Source organism: Macadamia integrifolia, chromosome 8, assembly GCF_013358625.1.
Source record: "Macadamia integrifolia cultivar HAES 741 chromosome 8, SCU_Mint_v3, whole genome shotgun sequence".
NCBI lineage: Eukaryota > Viridiplantae > Streptophyta > Magnoliopsida > Proteales > Proteaceae > Macadamia > Macadamia integrifolia.
Genome location: NC_056564.1, coordinates 28,984,520 through 28,990,453, shown reverse-complemented (window position 1 = coordinate 28,990,453; position 5,934 = coordinate 28,984,520). Strand labels below are relative to the sequence as shown.

Sequence of the window (5,934 nt, the reverse complement as noted above, 5' to 3'; positions counted from 1 at the left end):
GGAACAGAGCTGCATTCATCAAAGCTCTCGATATCTAACCACTAAATGTTTTTCTGTTCTGCAGGAAACCAGTGTGAGGAAGGGAGTGTGGTTCCATCTTCCAATCCTGTAGTTTAAGTGATCTGAAACATGTATGATAAAATGCATCAATTACTCGTGCTCAAAATTAGTTCCATGACAGTGGACATCAGATTAAAATTCTTTCTAGTACTTGCAGCTTACAAGGCGAAGCAATACTCTGGATTATCAAAGGGTCACAAGACACGTTAGAAATCATAGTACAAATCACTAGATGGGATAGTAGCTGAGGAACACAAAATCAGAGAAACTCAAAGCTAAAGCTCTGCAACTCTGACCAAACTGCATTTGAAACAACACTAATTAAGTACATAAGACCAGGCCACAAGATTCCCTAATCCAAACGGATCGACAAAGAATCTCAGTTCTTTGATTTCCTTGCTTAACTTTCATTATCAACATCTACCCAGAAAAAAAAAAATAAATAAAAACAAATTTAAGAACAATACCGTAAGGAAGCTAGATATTTCTCCAAAACCCACGAAGAACTCACAGTAAAGTGAACCTCACTTCTCTGCAACCTAAAATCATGAATTGAAATCTCCAATCTGACAGAGAAACACAACCAAAGCATAAAAGAAGAAAAAAAGGGGTAGAATTATTTTTCTGATAAGTGAGCTCAAACAGTTAGAAAGGTAAATAGCGGAATGAAAAATTATTCAATTACCAAAAAATTAGAAACATTCTCTCGTCGCCAGTAAAACAGAACTACTTTCCAACGATGATTCCGTTCTTCCCATTTCTTCGGTAGGAAAAGACACAGTTTCTTCGTTTAACGTTAGAATCAAAAGGAGGGAAGAACAGAGGAAACAGAAAGATTCAGAGCCACAAACCAAGAGAGAGAGAGAGAGAGTTAAAAACGGATGGTTAGATTGGAGAAAGACAAAAGAGGCAATGATGAGGTATGGTTGGAAATGAAGAGCAGAAGCAGATGATGAGGATGGGTTGTAGAACTTAGGAAACCAATCTCTCATCGAACCCTCTCCACCAAGTGAAAATCTCTCTCTCTCAAAAGAATCAGATTAAACCCGAAAACAAATGCTGAGAGGGAAACCTTGAGAGAGAATACAGTCAGCTCCAGAAATATTGGGTAAATAGTAGTGCGGTTGGTGAGTGTTTTTTCTTTCTCATTTTGTGAGAAGCGGTTGGTGAATTGCTGACTAGTCACTTCCTAATAACCAGTCACTCACTCATGAGAAATGGATCGGGCCTAACTGTTTGGGTATGGGTTTAGGTTTGGAACATTTCTGATCCAACTGTTTGGAGAGCAAAGATTCATGTTGTTCATTCATGTTGTTCAGTACGTTTAGATGTGATGGTCCTGAAGGTGTTGCATTGTGTTGTATTGTGTTGTTTCACTATTTTTTTCTATTTTCCTTTATTTTTTTCTTTTTTCTCTTTTTTTCTTTTATGTTTTTGTTTGATATATCCATGTTGTCGACCCCATTTAGTTGCAAAAATGTTGAATTGTTATTGTAATAAATAGAATACTTGGAGTTGGAGGCTTCTTGTTACATAATGTTTTAATATCTTGATTGAAAACTAATTAATTAACTAATGATTTTTATAGGTTCCGATTTTGGTTTTGTTGTTGGCTTGAGTTAACAGTTTTGGATAAAATTGATAACAAACCTATCTTTGAAGTCTAATAAAAAAATATAATGCTAATGTGCATTAATTGAACATGAATAAGATATTTATATGCAATTCAGTTTAAGACTTAGATTTGAAAATTTCTTCACCAACCAATGTTGTTGCACTGAACATCATACAATTGGAGGACTATGAGTCTCGAATCTCTTCATTATGGTTGTAGAAAAACTTTCTCCATTACCAAATGCTAGGTTGGCAATTCTCGACTACAGTACTCTATTGATATAATTTCCTAAGCAAAGTTATACGAGGCAAATTACTGTCTGATAAATTATCTTAAGATCCTACATATCGAGTTTCAGTTCTAACAGAGTTAGCTAAGTTAACCTTAAGAATCTAGGGACTACAAAAGGATGGTTTGTGGCTGAAAAGGATGCATGGACATAGATATTTGATTGAATTTGAACATATAGCTAACCCATAAAGTGTATAACTTATCCAATGATCAATTGACCAAAGTATAGATCCTTGTGACTCAGAAATAGTGAAAAATCCTAATATGATTATCAAGACATACTATCATGGTCATGAGTTCACTTGGAGAAACAAAGGGAAAACAAGATTAAGCAATAAGCCCATAATGATCTAACAGAGAAAATGAGAGAACTGTGTACCAATTATCTTCCCACCAAACTCTTTTGAGCTTGAAAGTCCACAACTAACTAAAAAAGGTGATGCTCTAATCACCCAACAATACACTATTATTTTTGTAATTCATTTCGGCACACGTGTGCAAAATTGGGATTTTCTTAAATAAAAATTTTATATTAACTTTTTTTTAGTAGTACAAAAAACATTATTGAATGGCATAGCATGAGGAGCTCATAGCTTTGTAATTACAAAAATTCTGAAGCCAGAGTGAAATACAACTAATCTATCTTAAATGCCAAATACAATGCCTTCATATGAGATAGGGAATGAGCAATAATATTGGTCTCCTTACTAAATTCTCATGGTACTTGAGATGTAGTAGTACTTGCGAAGTATATTTAAGATGACCACAAAGATTTTTCATCACAAAACTAACAATTATTGGGAGTCGGGGAAGCACTTGTAATGCGGCGATGGCTGTCAGCAGCTGTGTTTGATGTAACTCCAAGGAGGTCAAGTGATCGATTCTCCTACCACCATCTCCCCACACAACACCCTCCCAACCCCCACCCCCCCCCAAAAAAAAAAAAAAAAATTGGGGTAGGCATGCCACTCACTGTTTTTCATCCGTGGGCTCTTGGCCCCCAATCCTTTTCTAGCCACCGTTGTAGTGGACCTACCTCGGAATATAAAAATCATTGGCAGTATGTTAATATAGTTTACACAATGTATGAATTCTACATATGAAGAATTTTTTGTCATTCTTTTCAATCTTATAACATGTGTGTTGGAAGAGAAAGAGATCTCGATCCCAATGGCAATTGGATCCAATAACATATGGTTTGGAAGGAAGAGAAACTTGATTTTGGATGAAACTTACAACATGAGTGTACAAGAGAGTGGGCAATATATAATTTTTAGGAACCTTTACCATATGAAACTCCTAACTTAATCAGTTTGGTTTAAATCTAAATCAAGATTTTTGTAATCATTTTCTTGCATGGCATCATTAATTTCAAATTATTTTATATTTAATTATTAAATTTTACAGTCCTTTCATCCAAATTTCTTGGATTTAATTAGAATCAAAATAAAAATTACATTTACAAAGGTATTACTTCATCACTTAAACAAATATATATTTTTTTCTTTAGGTGCAGTTACTTAAAAAGCGTATTATAAGCATGCTTTGGAAAAAAGCAGTTCATTCTAAAGAAAATGAAAATGTAAATTGGTCACCTTCCCCTATGGTATTGAAGCCTTCTATAGCTCCTCCCACTGGCTCTTAATAATGTCTCTAATATAACTTTTAAGGGAAAAGGCTCTTTGAGCGTAAGGCGTATATTACCTTTCCTCAATTTGTTATTATATTAATTTTTTGAAACCAGAGAACTAATGTTTTAAAAAATAAATGTTAGAGAATGCCTCCATCCGGCTGTATCCTCTAATAGGGAGTTGACACACCACATCTCGTCATTACATCCGACCATTTGTCGATCAACTTCCCCTCTAGGCAACAAGTCCATTACGGCTATAATGGCCAAGGGGTTAGGCTCCATTATCGGGGGGAACTACCCATAACTCTCCATTATGACCTACGGTCAAGTTAGAGCTCGCAGGACCATTCATGGCAGAGAAAGTGGACGATTGTCCTCCTGTGATCGTCGAGATCGGAGAGGATAAAAGGAGGAGGGAGATCCAGAAACGAGGTATTAACACTCATGTGCATCCAAACTCTACTATGTTTTCCTTTTTTTCTCACTATATGCTCAGATTCTAACTTAAGCATCAGATAATCCCCGTCGAAACCTCCTTCAACTATCATTTTCTTGCTTTCTGTGTGCAAGACCGACCCAACAGGAATCTTCAATATCAAGTATATATATTTGCTACATCACATCATAGTGAAATTCCTGGCTTATATTAGTACGTATTATTTATATTTATAGTATTTATTTTATTGGGATTTTAAAATAGAGACGAACACTTCAAAAATATAGGCATCTTGCCACATGTTGGGACTCGGGACCATCCTTTCATCTCTTCCCCCACCCTTCCTTCTTGATGTATCATCCTTTTATGTTTTTTTCTTCACCCCAACTTTTGTGTCTTCACCTAAGTTTTGATGTATCATCATGCGATTGCTTGTTTTGGTCGTTTGTTTGGGATCCCTTTTAGGCTTGCCTAATTTTATTTTGATATTGTACTTTGTTCTTATGCTTACCCTCCCAAAAAAAAAAAAAAAAAAAAAAGATATACGTAGTTTTCATTTTCCTTTAATTCATTTTTCCTTCTCCTCTCTTTGAAAAAAGTATCTGCATGAGGTGTTGGGATGGTATTTTGAGGAACATACTAAAGTTTTATAGTAGTTTGTCATCAAACACTAAGATGATGTGATGGACGTTACAATTCGATCGAAGAAAACTTTCTCCAAAAACGTAATATCTACTTTATTACAGAATATTTTTAAAAAGGGAACCACCCATAGTGAATGCCGCGATATCATAGACCAATTGGCCAAGTAGCCAACTTAATAAAATGCCTATGAACTGAAAAACAAAAAATCCTAAACAACAAGAGAATGACATTCTAACCTTCCTATCTACTTCCTCTGGTAAGATCTGATTAAAACAGTACACCATGCCATGTAGATGAAGTAGAATCGCTACATTTTCTTTTTAAACACTGGAACTCGAAGAAGCAGCTCTCAATATATATATATATATATATATTTTTTTTTTTTAAATGTCCAAAAAATAAAGAACAGGGAAGGGTTTTATGCACAATCATGCTCAAAGCCATTGTATGGGGAATGAGTTCTACAATGCAGCCCCTTCAACTCCCTTCAACGGCTTTATGCATGATCCTACACCATGCATGATTGTACATAACCATTCACCATAAAAAAATACAAAGTGACACATCATGAAATTTGTAGACATTGGCATGCAAAATCTGCTAAAAGAGTAAGTAGCGGATAGTCAGTGGATCGAATCCTGTCACATGGATGTGTGAGAGTGTTCCTCCTCTCTCTATCATTCCCCTAGCCCTCTGATGTGCACAAGTAAAATCCCTTAGACAGTTCCTTACAAAAAAATGTTACATTAAAAATAAAAGAGACATTATGACATTACTCCAAACAAAAATTGGATGATAAGGCTCAACAACTCTAAACAGCTCTCAATAATCCAAAGAACAAGATTCTGATTCCCTTCTTGCCTAAGCATCCACAACTATATTTGCTTGACAATACATATGAACTACTTGGCAATCAAAATCAAAGTTTGGAGCCCATGGTTTTGAAAATCGAATCAGGAACGACGGATTCGGTGATGGACGCGATTTGGCCATGGACGATTCCGATTAATCCCTACTCCATGTGTATTGTTTCTTTATAAACATCGAGTCAAGGACTCAGGGCGAGTCTACCCGAGTCTAAGATAGTATGCTTGGTCACATGGGTCCTATGTCTAGGCATTAAAGCACACGGAATTACCACCTCATCTTTAGTGAAATAAAAAATTATATCCATACTGATGCCCTTGTGTGTGCTTTTATTGGCCATGTGTTGGTTTAGGGGACACAAAACCAAGCAATAATCTTTTTCCCTAT

At 35.6% G+C, this 5,934-nt stretch overlaps 1 protein-coding gene across 2 annotated transcripts in view; it reads right to left on the bottom strand.

Moving 5' to 3' along the window:
* LOC122087736 (mitochondrial carnitine/acylcarnitine carrier-like protein) overlaps positions 1-1,189 on the bottom strand; it is a 7,259-nt gene extending 6,070 nt beyond the window's left edge. Inside the window, exons 1-2 of one of the 2 annotated variants that reach the window (XM_042656965.1) lie at positions 746-1,187; positions 528-626 (exon numbers count right to left, since the gene is read on the bottom strand). The gene's annotated coding sequence lies outside the window, so the exon portion shown is untranslated. Of the gene's footprint in view, positions 1-527; positions 627-745 lie in introns of both variants that reach the window. The other variant, XM_042656966.1, reaches the window with a different exon arrangement.
* Positions 1,190-5,934: the final 4,745 nt, after the last annotated feature.